Source organism: Rhinatrema bivittatum, chromosome 17 (assembly GCF_901001135.1).
Source record: "Rhinatrema bivittatum chromosome 17, aRhiBiv1.1, whole genome shotgun sequence".
In the NCBI taxonomy this organism is placed as follows: Eukaryota; Metazoa; Chordata; class Amphibia; order Gymnophiona; family Rhinatrematidae; genus Rhinatrema; species Rhinatrema bivittatum.
Genome location: NC_042631.1, coordinates 2,722,884 through 2,741,239, shown reverse-complemented (window position 1 = coordinate 2,741,239; position 18,356 = coordinate 2,722,884). Strand labels below are relative to the sequence as shown.

At 43.9% G+C, this 18,356-nt stretch overlaps 1 long non-coding RNA gene across 1 annotated transcript; it reads right to left on the bottom strand.

Moving 5' to 3' along the window:
* Window positions 1-8,567: 8,567 nt before the first annotated feature.
* On the bottom strand, window positions 8,568-10,207 carry LOC115079461. Its single transcript, XR_003853295.1, has 3 exons — window positions 10,089-10,207; window positions 9,213-9,300; window positions 8,568-9,053 (listed from the first exon to the last, which is right to left on the bottom strand). It is a non-coding gene; the product is annotated as an uncharacterized LOC115079461 (long non-coding RNA).
* Between the last annotated feature and the right edge of the window lie 8,149 nt (window positions 10,208-18,356).

The window sequence follows — 18,356 nt, the reverse complement described above, 5'->3', positions numbered from 1 at the left end:
TCTGGCCAAAGGTGCAGACCCTTTCTTGATGTCACAGCCCTGGATTCCCATCTCCAGCTGCAAGATGCTCTCAGTTGGCTCAGAATCAGTTGCAACAGCAGCAACATCTCTGAGCAGAGCTCGTGAAATACGTGAGGCAGACCCCAGTTTATTCATTATTAACAAGTCATTGGACCTATTTCATGTTAGAGTACTTCTGGAAAGACAAGAGAGGAAACGTCATACTGGACATGTCATCCTCCCCCTCGCGTGTTGGACCTAGTGACCATGCCATAACATGCTTTCATTTGTGCAGCCATTAAGTAAACTTCCAGGGAGTGCTCTGCATGTGCTCTTCCTTCATTTCAGAACTCAGTGATGCCAGAGACCACCTCTGACCAATCAGGCGAGACAGGCGTCATAGAGTCATCGAGCTGATGACATCACAATAGCACTTTGACAGTCAGGCCAAAGCAGCCACCAGAGGAAGAATTGTTCACATCCTTTAAATAATATGACATCTGGTTGTCTATCAGATGCAGTGTATAATCTCATTGAGCTTGAGTGGCCGGCTTTTTTTATAAGTCACCAGCCCTGGCATACCCCCCAGCCAGGATAACCATAATGAATATGCATGAGACGGATTAGGCTATGCAGGTTCCACTGCATGCAAATCTCTCTCTCATGCATATTCATTGTGGATATCCTGAAAACCAGATTGGCTAGAGGATGGTCCAGGATTGGCTTGAGAAGCACGATACTAGGGGACTACTGGGGACTCTGGGTTTATGGCAACAAAGCATGTCTGAGCCGGGCTTTATCCCACCTGTCCCCATCCAGGATTTGGTGTCTATGCTTCTAGGCCTGGCCAGTTGAGCCTTTTTGCCAGCCCAGGGTGCAAAACCATTTTTTTTTTACCTATTTTGTTCCTTTAACAGGTAAAAATCCATACTTTGTGCTAAGTGGGTGTTCGTGTGGTAGCACCAAAATTATACAATTAATTTTTAGGACATTTTTTTCATTAATAATGAAATGTTTACAACTTTGAATGTGTTGGACTATACAGGAAAGGTAGTGTTCTGTCCCCAGCAGTGGGTACATGTTTGTATCTGTACATCTGTACATTCTGGTCGCCGCATCTCAAAAAAGATATAGTTGCGATGGAGAGGGTACAGAGAAGGGCTACCAAGATGATAAGGGGAATGGAACAACTCCCCTGTTTATTTATTTATTTATTTATTAATTAAGGCTTTTATATACCGACTTTCTTGATACAAATCAAATCAATTCGGTTTACAATGAACTAAGCAGAATATACAATTAACCAATCAACAAGAGATACGGAGCATACAGTTACATTATAACAAGGAAGCCTTAACTTGGAGTAGGAAAATAAAGAAGGGGTGAACGGAGCAATAAATATATAAATAAAATGAAATAAAATGGAATAAATACTATATACAGAAGAGGGGGCAAGGGGCCAACCTCTCTTTAATGGATATGAGGAAAGACTAAAGAGGTTAGGACTTTTCAGCTTGGAGAAGAGACGACTGAGGGGGGATATGATAGAGGTGTTTGAAATCATTAGAGGTCTAGAACGGGTAGATGTGAATCGGTTATTTACTCTTTCGGATAATAGAAAGACTAGGGGGCACTCCATGAAGTTAGCATGGGGCACATTTAGAACTAATCGGAGAAAGTTCTTTTTTACTCAACGCACAATTAAACTCTGGAATTTGTTGCCAGAGGATGTGGTTAGTGCAGTTAGTATAGCTGGGTTTAAAAAAGGATTGGATAAGTTCTTGGCGAAGTCCATTACCTGCTGTTAAGTTCACTTAGAGAATAGCCACTGCCATTAGCAATGGTAACATGGAATAGACTTAGTTTTTGGGTACTTGCCAGGTTCTTATGGCCTGGTTTGGCCACTGTTGGAAACAGGATGCTGGGCTTGATGGACCCTTGGTCTGACCCAGTATGGCATTTTCTTATGTTCTTATGTTCTTATATTGTAGTTTAACTGTGTTTAGTGCAGTCCTCCCTTCTGAGGATTCTTGATACTGAAACACTTTTTGTAACCCATGATAAAAGTCTGTGAGCCTTTGCCTTTAAGAGGAGCCTTTGCCCTTAAGAGAAGCTCCCTCCCCCCTCCACTTTCTCTCACTATCGGAAGAGCTTGAATGCCCCTCAATCTAACTTGAGTCTTCCTAGGTACCTTATAGGCTCAAGGGACTGCACTTCATGCTCCCCCCGTGTCACATGGTTCTTAGGCTCACTGCCATTGGACCTTGCCCCCCTGCCCCCAGGTTGTGGAGGTGTTTCCTTTAGTAGCTCTTGACGAGAGCTCAGTCTTGCCCATGCTTGCTTCTGAGCTAGCAGCGCTCTGTAAAAACCCTGTGAAATGATCGGGTTTTTTACCTTTTCTCTTCTGCCTTCCTCTGAAGACTAAATCAGCCTCATATCCCTCATGCTTCCTACCTCTACCATAAACCAACTCCTGCAACACAAGAGACCTCCTTCTCCCTCCTGCTACCCTGTCTCCAGTTACCAAAGATCATTGCCTTGGGGCTTGCGTTTGAGATGCAACAATTGTAAGTAGAATTTACCTGTACAATAAATAATTTCAAACTTAAAGAATCTTTCTCTTGAGGACTGATTGGAGAAAAAGTTTAGCTGCCTGGATGGCAAACTCGGATGTCTGCCTGACCCAGAACAGGTAATCCCAGCTTTTGTGGTCAATGAGTGAGCTGCAGAGCCCATGGAAAGAAGAGGTAGGTGCAGTGCTGCCTGAGTGCAGCTGACATGGGCTCCTTCAGATCAGGAAGGGTGGAAGGAAGAGGCAGAGGGAGCAGCCGGTTCTGCTCTAGCAAGTCTGCCAATGCGTCCCTGCCCCAGCTCTTACAGTATTGAGATTTATTTAAAAATATTTATATACCGTCTTACCAATATAAAATTGACCAAAATGATTTACAATAATATTTATTTATTTATTTATTTAACAGTTTTATATACCGAATTTCTTGTAACAGGATTACAAATCAAAACGGTTTACATAATAACAATAACAGTGCCTCAAATAGTGCAATTACATAAAACAGAGGAATACAGAACTAGGATCATGAAACTGTTGAAACAAACCAGGGTATATATATATCGAGCTATGATAATAAAACTAAAATTAAAAATAGTAATGGCTAACAATGACAAAATAAAATAGACTCAGTTGGAAGAAAAATACAATCCAAAACATGATCAATATAAAATAATAAAATTTAAAACTATATCATAAATAAAAACACTATAAGAAATTACCATTATTTTAACAAAACTAGGACAGTTGGAAAACAAGATATACAATCCTAACAATCAAGCTTATAGAGATAATCCCGACATTAAAAATACCCTCACAAATGGATTGATAACTACTGTGAGTGACCGTTGTTTCCGAAAGCTTCAATAAAGAAATGTATTTTTAATGCTTTCTTAAAATCATTGCTATTTGTCTTAAAGGGTTAGGCAAAGAGTTCCACAAAATAGAGTCAGCCACCGAGAAGGCTCTTTGTCTAGTAACATTTAATGCAGGTATTCTGACCAATGGTATCTCTAATAATTTTTTTGCAGCAGATCTAAGCTTGTATGCTCGTAACGTCGAGCATAACCAAATAGAATCTGAATTGTTTAATAAAGAATGTATTATCATAGCAATTTTATAGCAGATTCTATACTTGACTGGCAGCCAACACTCTCTCTCTCTCTGCCTCTCTTCGAGCATGTCAGATCTACAAACATTTAACTTAGTTTATTTCATTTGTTATACCACTTTTCCAAAACAAATCAAAGCAGTTCACAATATAAAATATTTACAACTGAATGATTTAAACAGATCAAATTCCCAGCATCTCAACATTCAACTATATTTAAGTAAATCCAGGATTTTCTCCCCAAAACTTTGACTTAAATTAAAGCTAATTCTGAATATCAGCGAGAGGTTTGAGATCTGAAGCTGGACTCGTGCCTCTTAGTCTTAGTTCCTTCCTTTATAGTAGGAGTCCATCCCCTACCCCATGTTCCTACTCCCCTAGAAGGGAATCTTTCCTATCTATTTGTTGGATAGATCCATGCACACAATCTCCTCGCTTTGTTTGGAAAAGTCTGACAGGAAAGGCTGGGTGAAGGCAATCAGCAGCTTGCTCTGATCTGTGTCTTACAGATAAAAATGCTTTCTAAAGTTGTGGCTTGATGCCATCCTATTTCCAGGAGCCAGAACGCTGTTACTGGCCAAGTGTAGAAGGAGAGGGAGCAGCAGTGTTACTGAGGTAGCTGGTAAATAGAAGAGACAATCTCTTACATTATAACTAAAGAAACCCATTATTCATCAGGAGGAAGTGACTAGACAGTGAGTCACGGGCAACTCTCCTCCTAATACCTGAATACACCTTGTCCCATGGCTTTGCCGCCTTCAGATCGCTGGACACTACCACCCCAAGGTCCCTCTCCCAGTCCGTGCAGTCTCTCACCCCCATCACATACAATCTTTCGGATTGCCGCACCCCAGATGCAGGACTCTGCACTTCTTGGCATTGAATTGCAGCTGCCAATCTTCGACCACTCTTCAAGCCTTCTTAAATCTCTTTTTATTCTCTCTATTCCTTCAGTAGTGTGCACTTTTAGTATCATGTGCAAGTAAACTTTACCTTCTGTTTCTTCTGCCAAGTTGCTCACAAAGAGATTGAACAGAACCAATCCCAAAACTGATTCCTGTGGCTCTCCACTTAACCCCGTTCTCTCTTCAGAGTCAGTTTCACTATCTCAATGACTGAGGATGGGGTTTGATGCCTGCTTAGATCCCCTATGCCCTCTGGAGAACAGCTTAGCACAGAACCCGATGAATTATAGATTTTACAAGTGATAGAGGAATGACAGAAGTGCTCTTATCTCAGTTTCCTCGCAGGAAGAATGTTGGCTTATTCTGGGGCCCTTTCCAGCTGATTCTGTAAGTTTGCCACCTGTGCAGCTGCACCTCAGACGTCTGCATGCAATGCATGCAATGCAGCCAGCAGTGGTGGACCAGCTGCTCATTCACAATACTTCTTTTATGTTCCAGCTCCCCCATCACAATATGCAGTTCTTATGAAAGTGGTGTTCCTGCTTCCCGTCTCTTCTAATGATTTCATGTCTCTGGGTACAGAAGGGGGTGGGGGGAGTGATTTGTGGTGTCCATGTCATATGGAAGGGTGGTAAACGTATGGCACAATCTCCCAATGCAAGAGATCAAGAAAGCATGGAACAGGCATGGAGGATCCTTAGTGATGAGAAGGGAAAGGTAAAAGCAGGGATGTTAAAGCAGACTGGATGGTCTTTGCCATGAATTAGTTCTTCCCTGCCAGCTGCCCTAATCTGCCCTGGAGGAAGGAGATGCCTGGTACAGGCACAGTGGAGAGCTCTTTTTTTGCCTAAGGAAGGGCGCATTCCTTCCTCAGTAGGGAAACTGAGCCCCTACGCAATGAGACATAGGTAAATAACATGCACTGAGCTTCAGCAGAAAGACGGGTTAAAGGGAAAGCTCTTTACTGCTATTGAGTGGTCAGGCATTTGGTATTGGGTAGAACAGGGGCAGTGGTTTTGCTGTGCTTTATTGTAAATTTAAATACATAAATAACACATTCTCTGAGCAGAAAACATGTTTTATGTCAACAAATCATATTTTATGCACATAAATTCTTAGTACAGGAGCCCGATACCACTAACTTGAGGTGCAGCCCCATAGACTAACAGTAGCCCTAGAAACTTTGCTCCACCTCTGACCAGGAGTTAAATTTCCAGTATTAAGAAAACCTGGGTTGAGCCTCTGCATCTTTCTGCATTATCATGGGGTTTGCATGGAGGCAGGCTGAGCTGTGCACACAGTTTTACTCAGGTTTATGTGCCTACATTTTTTGTATGTACGGAAGTGTGTGCTCTGGAGCATTAATTTGTGTGCATGGCTGAGCGCACCTTATTACATCGACCTGTCTGTGTGTAGACCTTGTGAGACCACCTGCATGTCTGAGCTGATTAGCTGAGCTGAGATTGCCAGGCCCTGAGGGCTGGTGTGAGATACTGAATAGTGGCACATTGGCCCATCACGTTGGCTTCTTTTGAGCTTCTTGCAAACCAGTTATTGATTCTGATCTTCAGACATCAGTGCGTTGATATTAGTAACCCAGGATGCACAGAATCTATGGAAGGTATCCTGATTTAAATTCAGTTTTAAACCATTTCAGAGCCTGTTACAGTCACATGTCCTTGCCCAGTTTTAAACTCTGTCCTCTGAATCTACTGATTCAGCACGCCATCTAATAGCCTTCTTTTATTCATTATCAATATCTTCATTTTCCTGATATAATTGTAGAACGCTTACTGGGCCTCTATGAAGAGGTTTGTCCCATATTAGTAAGGGGGACAGAAGTAGATATTGCATTAGCTTCCCCATGTAGGAGGCTCTTTTCCATCGCTTTTTCTTTACACAGGTTCTCCTTGCTCATTAGCCAGAGAGGTTTCTTCTCAGCTCCTTTTGCTTTTTCTCTTTAAGACCATGTTAGCTCTACTAGCCGTTACTCTTTGTATTTCTTTGCTTACACATTTAAACACTCTTACAGGTAAATCACACAAATCAAATGCAACATTTATTATGGAATCTTAATGCACTTCCTGAATTTCATTTCTAATCTTTGTTACCCAGCTTTGTGGAGGATGCAGTGGGGAAGCCAGGACAGATACTAAGGGAGGAGACTCTGAGATGAATGAAAGGGGGAGTGGACAGGCAGAGGAGGAGATTCAGAGGCTTCAGGAGAGCAGGAGTTGAGAGAAGTCTGTTCCCCAGCAGAAGAAGAGGAGCTGATGGATACTACACAGGTATTCAGGAGAGCAGAAGATGAGAGAAGTCTGTTCCCCAGCAGAAGAAGAGGAGCTGATGGATAGTACATGGGTATTCAGGAGAGCAGGACATGAGAGAAGTCTGTTCCCCAGCAGAAGAAGAGGAGCTGATGGATAGTACATGGGTATTCAGGAGAGCAGGACATGAGAGAAGTCTGTTCCCCAGCAGAAGAAGAGGAGCTGATGGATACTACATGGGTATTCAGGAGAGCAGGACATGAGAGAAGTCTGTTCCCCAGCAGAAGAGGAGCTGATGGATACTACACGGGTATTCAGGAGAGCAGGACATGAGAGAAGTCTGTTCCCCAGCAGAAGAAGAGGAGCTGATGGATACTACACGGGTATTCAGGAGAGCAGGACATGAGAGAAGTCTGTTCCCCAGCAGAAGAAGAGGAGCTGATGGATACTACACGGGTATTCAGGAGAGCAGGAGATGAGAGAAGTCTGTTCCCCAGCAGAAGAAGAGGAGCTGATGGATACTACACGGGTATTCAGGAGAGCAGGAGATGAGAGAAGTCTGTTCCCCAGCAGAAGAAGAGGAGATGATGGATACTACACGGGTATTCAGGAGAGCAGGAGATGAGAGAAGTCTGTTCCCCAGCAGAAGAAGAGGAGCTGATGGATACTACACGGGTATTCAGGAGAGCAGGAGATGAGAGAAGTCTGTTCCCCAGCAGAAGAAGAGGAGCTGATGGATACTACACGGGTATTCAGGAGAGCAGGAGATGAGAGAAGTCTGTTCCCCAGCAGAAGAAGAGGAGCTGATGGATACTACACGGGTATTCTGCTATAAGGTTGGCTGTGGGTGGTGGTAACTGAGGTTTGATAGAAGATGTTTCTCTCAGTTTCCTAAAGGGTGTTGGCCAACTAGCAACCTGCCATTTAGCCTAGGTAGGCTGTAAATCAAAGGCTTTGCTTGCTTTATTATTTCTTCTGTTTGAATTTAAAACTGACTGCTTAAAAAGGACTGACTTGCCACAGAGCAGTGAGAGTGCATGCAGGGGATCTATTCAAGCCGTTCAGAGCCCTGCAGTTAAATTGTTTGCCTTATGTTTTTCTTCTGTTTGAATTTAAAGCTGATTGCTTAATAAAGACTGTGTTGCCACAGAGCAGTGCCTGCAGGGGAGCCAGTCAGACCATTCAGCTCCTGGCATTGGGATTGCTTGCTTTATATTAGGGCTGGATTTGAACTTGCTTCCTAAGGAAGACTGTATTTGAATCTGAGTAAGGATTACCATTCATCAGTTCCCTAGGAGAGGCCCCAGAGCAGAAGCTGTTTGAGGTCTTCGTGTAGGAAGGGGAATAGACCACTCTCTGGCAACTCCCCAGACTGGGAGCACTGAGGAAAAAAAAAGTCTCTTACTTGGAGGAATAAGAGTTGGAGCACCAACCCCATGACAGACTTTTTTATAGTCTTAAAATAACAGAGTTCTAATTCAATACTTATTCTGAATCTGATCAGAATAATTCTGCACCCTGTGTGTTTTGCAAATGTGTGTGACATTAATTAGTCCCAAGGAGCAGGTTCTATCATCTCTTCTCAAACATATTGCTCAGGTTTCTCTTGGTCACACCAGCGCCCCCTATGCTTAAAAAAAATATGAGTACCTATCTCCCTTGCATCATTTAAATCTTCCACAGCCAGATGTGTGCATCACTCACTGGTGAGGATACCTAATAGATAACTGAGAATCTTTCTGTTTGAAAATAAAATCATCACTTTAATTACTTTTCTTCCATTAGTAATCAATCAAGTCAAATAAACTAAACTAAAATTGTGTCCCTAGTGCTGAAGTTTTACATCAGCAGGTCACTCTATTTCACAGGAATTTGAAATCTCTTATCTCATACACAGCTTCAAGTCCTTTAGGAAAATCAGGTTACAGTTTTATTCCTTCTAGTCCATCCTTAGGCTCCTCCTGTCTTTGGAAATTTACTTCCCTGAAGCACCTTCATGTCTCAAGACCTCCCTGGTACAGTTTTAAAATTTTGTCTGCTTTCTCTCTTCAGGAAACAGTCTCTACATTTTCACAGGCTTGGCAGTCTCGTCTTTCTCTGTTCCTTTTCACAGCCTGTTTCTCTGCTTTATGTTCATAGAAATCTTTATCTTTAACAATCTTCTTCAGGGTACTCACCCCCAGCATTTGCACCACTTTGAAGCACTGAAAAAAAAGTGTGAAAAGCGGAATATAAATCTAAATAAATAAATAAATACACTTTCCTTCACGCTCACCTGGTTTTTTTCTCTCCTGCTCATAATAATTTTCAGCACTTTTCTGTATTTACCAGATTCCTTCCCACAACTGGTTTAATAAACTTACCTTGCCATCCTCTCACCCAAGCTGCTGCTGCTGCTGCCTCACCCACAGAAAAGTCCACGCTGCTGCTTTCTTCAAAACTCTGTGGCTGCTGCAAAGTAAAATGTAGTCTCAGTTCCCATGGCAACCCATTTTACTGTGAAGTCAGCTGCCTGTTGCTGACCTCCCCCTGCAGACTCCATGAAAAAACTTCAGCTGCTGAAGAACTGCTACAACTTTCAATGTTTCTCTTAAAAGAACAATATCCAGTCAATCCTTTCCACATGAAAGTACACAAACTTTTTTCTTTTTAATATTTTAGCAATTTTACCCCTGATTACAGAATCACTGTGGCAACATATACAGATTGTCACGCCAATAGCGTTTTTGAATCTGAATGAATAAAAGCTAAGTTTTTGTGCTATGATAAGTAAAGCCACTGCTTTTCATTATTCTTGTGATTCCCCTCCCAGTCATGGAATAGCAGCAGACTTAGATGACAGAGGCAGACAGAAGGTGATTTTAGCGTGAATGGATGTGACTCCAGATGACCACAGGTAGCTGCTGTTGTCTTGTGTGCCACTGCTCAATGTTTTTTGGCTGTCCCTATACTGTATGGGCCTGTTCATGATGGGATAAGAGTGAGTGTATGTGCATACAGAGATTACTATGAGCCTATCCTAAAACAATGCCTGTTCTAGGAATACCATAAGCCAAGAGTGCAGCTGCAGAGGTGCAAGGAATAGTACCTCTAGGAGATGTTGGAAGTGGTAGATGGTATATGGCATTGTGGGGAGATTAGGTTTGGAATTCATAAAGCTTTGTTTATATTTAGGCCTGTAAGTAGTAGGGCACGTCATATCACCAAGCCATTGGTATTCGGGTACCACACACAGATACCTTCTCTCTCAAAGTAGGAGTGCCAACGGATTCCATTTCTATCAAGACAACTTGATCCAGTCCTGTTCATGTAGAATTGTAGAACTGCTCTTCTGAGGACCTTCTTTTCTTAGCTTCCTTGAATAGAGGAACAAAGATGTTGTTCATAACCTGACCTCACCATTAGGTGGGATCAAGCAGTAATGTTCTGTGGAAAATCAGAACTACAAGGCCTTACATTCAATAGGGTGAAACCAGGACTGAAAAACCTGTCGTAAACAATGCAACCAGTTGGCCACTTCATCTTTCCCTTTCTTTCTCCCTGCTCGTGCTTCATCTCTCAGACACTTCTCTATTTGTCTTTCATGCTTTCTCACACGTTCACTGCCAGGGAAGATTCCTTAAGAAAGAATCCTCTGACCGAACAGGAGTGGCCTATGCTAGGATCTGATTGCTTGTAGGAGCCCAATTATCACCTGCCTTGAGCAGCAATGAGATCGCAGTGTGGTTCAAAAGTCACAGAATTTTGAAATCGGCCACAGATTCCCCAGCATTTGATTCTTTTTTTGCTGGTACAGTTGGAGAAACTTTGAAGGAATTTCTAAAAATCTTACCTAGTAAATTACAGCAGATAAAGACCAAAATCTGACTTGGATTAAAAAAAAAAAATCAATCTTCAGGGAGACCTGATGAAGGAAGCAGAGCTCTTACAAGCTTGTCACAAATGTGGTGTTAATCCTTTTTAAAAAAAAAAGTACCAGCTACAGCTTATTGCTTAACCTTTATTTCTACACAGTCAGCTGATGTAACACAGCAGCCACACTGCTGCATTCAGAGGCTCAGAAGCAGATCCTCGCTCCTTCCCACGAAATCTGGTTTTAATCTTTCAAAACTCCAAAGCAAAGTTTTACAATCTGCCTCAGATTTCCTCAGAAAGGTCTGACAAACTTTCAAGATTTTTCCAGGTTCCTCCAAATATTCTATGACCCAGAATTGGGGGTGGTTCACACCTCTCTTATGAGGACTAGTGGTTTACCAGGACTAGGAAGGAGGGGGGTGTTCAGTGTAGAAGTAACTATTTCTTATTCCTTAGCATCCTATTCGGTTGGGGCAGTTTTATGAACACGGCAGCAGGAAGCGCTGGCTCAGACGTGCATCGCACCCCCCCTCCTGTCCTTTTGGTTGTGTGTGAAACCAGGACTTCAGGTGCCTGCTGCAGCTGTTCTGGGAGATCCGCTGGGTTAGTTGGCAGCTCCAGAGAGGGGACTCTCTCGCAGAAGCTAGCGGCCTCCCGTTAAAATGCGCATTCAGCCTGTGCTGAGCTCCCATTTGAACTGGGTGTCCGCACATTTTAATTCCCGATGCATTAGTTTACTGCATCAGGAGCTTAAACCAATTTAACCTATGTGTTGTTTTTAAGGCACAGATTATTGCATGGGGCTGCCTGTAGGCATTGTCTGGAGCTAGGCTGCTTTACCCTGATCTGAATAGCCAAGGAAAAGCCAGGCCCATAGGCAGAGGCTGTAGACCACAGGGAAGCCTATAATTGCTTTCCCAGAGCCTTTGCATCTGTGACTGCTTTGGTACTTCTTGGTCTCAGAACAGCAGGTGAGAATCTCCCCACACCAACTACTGTCTTCCAAAGGACCTTTCACTTTTAATAAAAACCATCTGGAAATACATCTCCTCTCGGATCCCTACAGCAATGCCATTCCTAGAAACTCACCAGTAAGGAAGGCAGGGCAGGAAGAGAGCAGCTAATTGCAGCTGTTACCACTGGTGCAATTCAAGAGCAGTTAATTCATATGAAACAACAAAAAAACCCATCTCTCCCAAACCAGGAGCAGTCTCAGATGGGAAGGGTTTTTTTTATTTTGCGTAAATGAATTAGAGACATTGATGGCAAAAGACTGGGTCATAGCAGGCAGTGATGGTGGATGAACCCTGTAAGCTCATTGTGCATGCTCCACCTTAACCAGCCTTAAACGATAATTATAAATACGATCCTAATAACTAGAATAACTTTGCACAGTTTTCTCACCTTCCCCTGGATTACCCCATAGAGAAGCAGTAGAAAAAGTTTGAAATCAATCAGCCCTCTAAATCTCTTTAGATCTGTTAACACTGGGTGTCATCAGCCACTCTGCAGACTGCATCTCTCATTGTCTCTGAAGACAAATACCAGGTAAGTCAGATGGAAGAATCCACCTCTATCCCCTGTCAATATTTTCTAGCTCATGGGGGTGTACAACAATTTTTCAGGTACAATAAATGCATTCCCCAACAAGTTTGCAATCTAAGCTGGTACCTCAGACAGCATGAAGTAAAGTGACCACCATAAGTGAGAGAAGCAGGATTTGAAAATTGGTATTTATTACTTATAGGCTATTGCTCTAACCACTAAGCCACACCTTTCTCGTAACAAAGTAGATACAAGTAAATTAATATCAATTGGCCTGCCCAGTTATTCTGCTCCTCACTGGAAAGGAGAGTTCTCTGATTTATACTTATACTCCTGTGACTTGCAGAAGCTAAAGACGGTGATAAGTGACAGCTTCTCAGGATAATCTAAGGCTCACTATTCCCACTTAGAAAGTGACAGCTCCTCAGGATAATCTAAGGCTCACTATTCCCACTTAGAAAGTGACAGCTTCTCAGGATAATCTAAGGCTCACTATTCCCACTTAGAAAGTGACAGCTCCTCAGGATAATCTAAGGCTCACTATTCCCACTTAGAAAGTGACGGCTCCTCAGGATAATCTAAGGCTTACTATTCCCACTTAGAAAGTGATGGCTCCTCAGGATAATCTAAGGCTCACTATTCCCACTTAGAAAGTGACGGCTCCTCAGGATAATCTAAGGCTCACTATTCCCACTTAGAAAGTGACGGCTTCTCAGGATAATCTAAGGCTCACTATTCCCACTTAGAAAGTGACGGCTTCTCAGGATAATCTAAGGCTCACTATTCCCACTTAGAAAGTGACGGCTTCTCAGGATAATCTAAGGCTCACTGTTCCCACTTAGAAAGTGACAGCTTCTCAGGATAATCTAAGGCTCACTATTCCCACTTAGAAAGTGACAGCTTCTCAGGATAATCTAAGGCTCACTGTTCCCACTTAGAAAGTGACAGCTTCTCAGGATAATCTAAGGCTCACTATTCCCACTTAGAATGGTGATGCAGGGCCTTAGGAGAAGTAGCAGCAGAGGAAACTGGATTATGACAGCAGGCGAGGACCATAAGGCCCATCGTCTGCCCAATGTAATTCTGCTTGCAATTCTATAGAGCCCAGTTAATCTCCAGCTATTCCTTCACTTCTTTACAAGCAAGAATCCTGATCCCAGGCTTTACTGAATTCTTTTGCTGGTTTGGTCTTCACCACCGCCACAAGGTTTCAGTTTGCAAAGCTGAGAGACATATTTTGATGGTGGCAGTGGCAGGTAATTCCCTCTTTATTTCATTTCACCTTCAGATCAGACAGGATGCACACGCTGACGTATCATATTTCTTTTTGGACCAAGCTTGCCTGCCTGTCTGCCCATCTCTGCTGGGTAATTTGTTTATTTTTTTTTGGTGGGGGGGGGGGTGTTTTTGTGGGTATTTTTTTGCAGTTTGAGAAAATGAAACAACTTCTCTGTAGTGTACGCCATAACCAGTGGACCCAAAATGGCACTCCTTGCTAGACAGTAAATGTCGACAGTTGTTCCCTTTTCAACATCCGCTAGACTTCCTCAATTTGAAGCTTTGCAAGAGCTTCCAACAGAAGAGGAAAATATCAAGAAAAGAATGAGACAAGGTGTGACAGATTTATCAAGCATGTGGTCCAGTGTTTCTAATGGGAAAGTGGAGGAATGTACTGGGGCAAACCATGAATCAGCCATCCCCAGTCTGCATGGAGCCGCGTGAAGACCAGGAGCTGCTGTGTCTTGTCCTTGCAGTGATGCATGGAGCCGCGTGAAGACCTGGAGCTGCTGTGTCTTGTCCTTGCAGCGATGCATGGAGCCGCGTGAAGACCAGGAGCTTCTGTGTCTTGTCCTTGCAGCGATGCATGGAGCCGCGTGAAGACCAGGAGCTGCTGTGTCTTGTCCTTGCAGCGATGCATGGAGCCGCGTGAAGACCAGGAGCTTCTGTGTCTTGTCCTTGCAGCGATGCATGGAGCCGCGTGAAGACCAGGAGCTTCTGTGTCTTGTCCTTGCAGCGATGCATGGAGCCGCGTGAAGACCAGGAGCTGCTGTGTCTTGTCCTTGCAGCGATGCATGGAGCCGCGTGAAGACCAGGAGCTTCTGTGTCTTGTCCTTGCAGTGATGCATGGAGCCGCGTGAAGACCAGGAGCTTCTGTGTCTTGTCCTTGCAGCGATGCATGGAGCCGCGTGAAGACCAGGAGCTTCTGTGTCTTGTCCTTGCAGCGATGCATGGAGCCGCGTGAAGACCAGGAGCTGCTGTGTCTTGTCCTTGCAGCGATGCATGGAGCCGCGTGAAGACCAGGAGCTGCTGTGTCTTGTCCTTGCAGCGATGCATGGAGCCGCGTGAAGACCAGGAGCTGCTGTGTCTTGTCCTTGCAGTGATGCATGGAGCCGCGTGAAGACCAGGAGCTGCTGTGTCTTGTCCTTGCAGTGATGCATGGAGCCGCGTGAAGACCAGGAGCTGCTGTGTCTTGTCCTTGCAGTGATGCATGGAGCCGCGTGAAGACCAGGAGCTGCTGTGACACCAAGGCAATGACACAGCAGCAATGGAAGCTACGAGGCGCAGCCTTCCTGGCTATTCAGGCTCAGGCAGTTTCTGGTCCTGCTGATCACCCTTAGCCCAAGATTCAATTATTCATTTTGAAGCCCTGGCAGAGATTCATGTCCAGGCTGAGAAATGCAGAGTGACTTCCAGCCTGCTTACGAACACATTAACTCTCCTCCATTCCACAGCCTCTGCCCATTTCCTTTGCTGCCTCTGGCCAAGATGTTTCAGAAACCTGGCATGGGGAGAGTTGTTTTTCTCTTATTCTGTGACTTGAGTCTTGTGTTTCTCACTGAATCCCATCCCATCTCATCGCATAGGACAGGTGAAGCCAGTCTCAAGGGCTATTAAGCTTTCTCATGAGAGCCCCAGCTCCTCCACCTGCCCTGGCATCTGGACACCCAACATCCCTCTGTCCTGTGAGCAGTGCAGCAAGAGGAAGCTCAGCCCTACAGGCTGGGACAATCAGCACTGGTCACCAGGAGCTGGAAACCGGTCCCAGCACAGGTGTGTGCACTCTGCAGCTATTTCTCTTCAGACTTGTTGGTCTCTTTTAATAAATATCGTTGAAGAAACTAAGAGTTATATATAGCAGTATGTAATATCCGCACCATTCCCACACTCAGCTCTGCCTATCCTGACCTGCTATATCCACTGTACTAAGCCCCACACCCAGTTCACCCCAATTCTGACGTGCAGCACCTCCTAATATTTTATTATTGGTTTGTGTTGCATTTGGCTTTTGCTTTACCTGTAGTTTTTCTGTGTCTGCCTGTGTTAGCGTAGCAGAAACACAGCTTGAGTCATCTTTACTGAGCAAGGCTAGTGCTTGTCAGACTACAAAGAGCCTAACAGGAGGAGCTGCCCAGGGATATCACAGGCCAGCAGAAGCTTTATATGCAGGGCAGGAAGCAGGCAACTTTCCTGCTTATATCAAAGAGGGAATTGTAATATTCTCTCCAAACATGACATGAATATTTACAGTCAGACATGACATCGTATGTCTAGTAGAACATGATGAGAACATAAGAATTGCTATGCTGGGCCAGACCAAATGTTTCTGAACATGGCCAGTCCAGGTACTCAACACATCCATTCTCTGTTCCTCATTCCCAGAAGTGGAGATACCCAAGTCTATCTGGCTAATAGCTTTTAGTTTATTTTAAACATTTTATCTACTGCCTACTCCAAGGTTCAAGGCAGTTTCCAAGAATATATTCTACATCAAGTCAAACCAAACCTGCCCTTCATAATCTTGGCCATACCTTTTTGAAGCCCTGGTATTGATCACAACCTCCAGCAATAAATTTCACAGCTGAAATGTGCAATGACTGAACATATGCTTTCCCAAATTTGTTTTAAATCTATTTCCAGTTAATTTCATGGAGTGTCTCCTAGTACTATTCAAAACGATGAATAACTGTTCCCTTGTGAAAAACTATACGGGAGAAAACCCCAAAACAACTTAAAGGACTGGGTCCAGAGATCTGGCCTGGTTCACCTTAAGCTTAAGACAGCAGGGAATCCAGGTCTGGAAGAAGGTCCCTGGGAAGGTTCTTAATAACTAGCCAGACCCAGGAGGGAACAGGAGGACCAGGGGAGAGAAGGAAGCCCAGAGAAAGAAAATACTGCTGAACTGTAAATTGTAATAGTACATTTGGGTTGTTGAATTGTGAAGAATAGCAGAGCTGCTTTTCTTTGTTTTCTTGTCACTAATAAAGAAGTTTATGCAAGATTTCAGCCTTAATCTGTCCTTTGGCTACCCACATCCCTACTTACCCATTCTACCCCACTCATAAGATAGCAACACAGTCCTTTCCCTGAATATCTTACAGCAAAAGCACTTTATTATTAATACCCAAAAAAAGCACAGGCAAATCAAGACTTGTCTACAGGGTAGGGATTAGAACCCATGGAACTCTGGCTAAAGTCGTGAATCTTGCAAACCACCTTCTGTTCAACTTGCTAACCCCCAAGAAAGGAGACCAGGATATTGCTTTTGGTGAACACCACATGCAAGAGGCTAGAGGTCTGACACACATGTGAGGAAACCCCCCCTCCACATGCACACACACACACACAAACAAACACACACACTTTCTGTAAATCTGACCCTTTGAAAGTAACTGGCAGAGTGAGGGAGGGGGAAGAGTGAGAAACAGGGAACAGTCAGGGCCATTGTGTGCACCTGCACAGGGTAGGAGCTCCAAGGAGGTGGTGGCCTGGCACAGCTGAGGAGAATGCAAGAGAACTTTCTGAGTGGAGGAGAAGGTAGAGAGATGGGGAGAAGGCAGAGCAGAATGTGGCGAGAGTCTTCGAGGGATGGAGAGGATGCGGAAAAAGCTTTTTTTGTTAGTGAGAGAGGATGTGAGGGGATCTTTCTGGAGACTGAGGAGAGTGAAGACTGAATTTGAGATGGGGCAGAGAGGTGGGGACGGGGAGGAAAATGGTAGGTATGCAGAGAAAGTGAGAGAGGAGCAGGACTGGAGGGGCAGGGGGAAGGAGAGAGAGTACTCTGAATAGTGGGGAATATGAGAGAGAAGGAAAGGGGACTGCTTGTTGGGTAGTTGATGAGGGAGAGAGGGCCCATGAGAGATGATGAAGGTGAAAGAGAGAGAGAAAGGACCTTGGATTTTGCTGGGGGAAATTAGGAAGATAATGTAGAAGGAAAGGAAAGAGGAATGAAGGAGAGAGCATAGGAGAAAGAAGACAGAAAGGAGGAGGAATGGGAAAAAGCAGGCAGGGAGATGAAGAAGAAAGAAAAAGTAATAAAGTATCCAGTCGGAGAATGAAAGAAAGAGAGACAATGAGCTGGAATGACAACGGTTGGAAACTTTTAGTATCTGATAGAAAATATTAATAACTCTTCCATATCCTGGGACCTGGCTCCCAAACACAGAATTGACATTGTTTTTTCCTTCTTTGACATTTATTCTTTATTGATTTTTTTTTTTTAGAATTTTTCGGTTGATAACAGCTGGATTTTGTTGGCTGATTTGCATTTTTCTGGTGCATAATTAATTCCCTTGTATGTAAGAATTACCACCAGCACCGAAGCTTTTGTATTCGGTTTGAAATTTAAAGAATGTGCTTTTAGATATAGTTTGGGAGTAGATTACTACAGTTTTCCATGGACAACCACCCCGCCCTTGAAATGACCTAGCTGCCCACTACCAGCAGTAGGGGGGAATGCGTGTTCCGGATTTTCCCACCATAAATCTGTTAGCCTTACTCCAACTTCACTGCATCTGTAACAGTGTTCAGACTCTCAGCTATTAGTTATTGTTGGGATAAAAGGCGCCTGTGAAGCACATTCGCAATAGTCCTGGGAAGGTTGGCGGGTGCGCAGGGAGCTTTGCAGATAATTGGCAATGCATTTTCAGGGAGCAGGGAGGTAGCTTCACACTGGTGCTGGGGTGCAATGCCACTGCGTCTCCATTTGTGCACAGAGCTCTCGGAGATCCATATTCAGCCTCCTTCTGCATAGCAAACTTACCTGGCTAATTTTGGAGGTAGATTCAATGTTGCAACCACCAACTTTTATTTGGCAGCTCTTTGGCCCG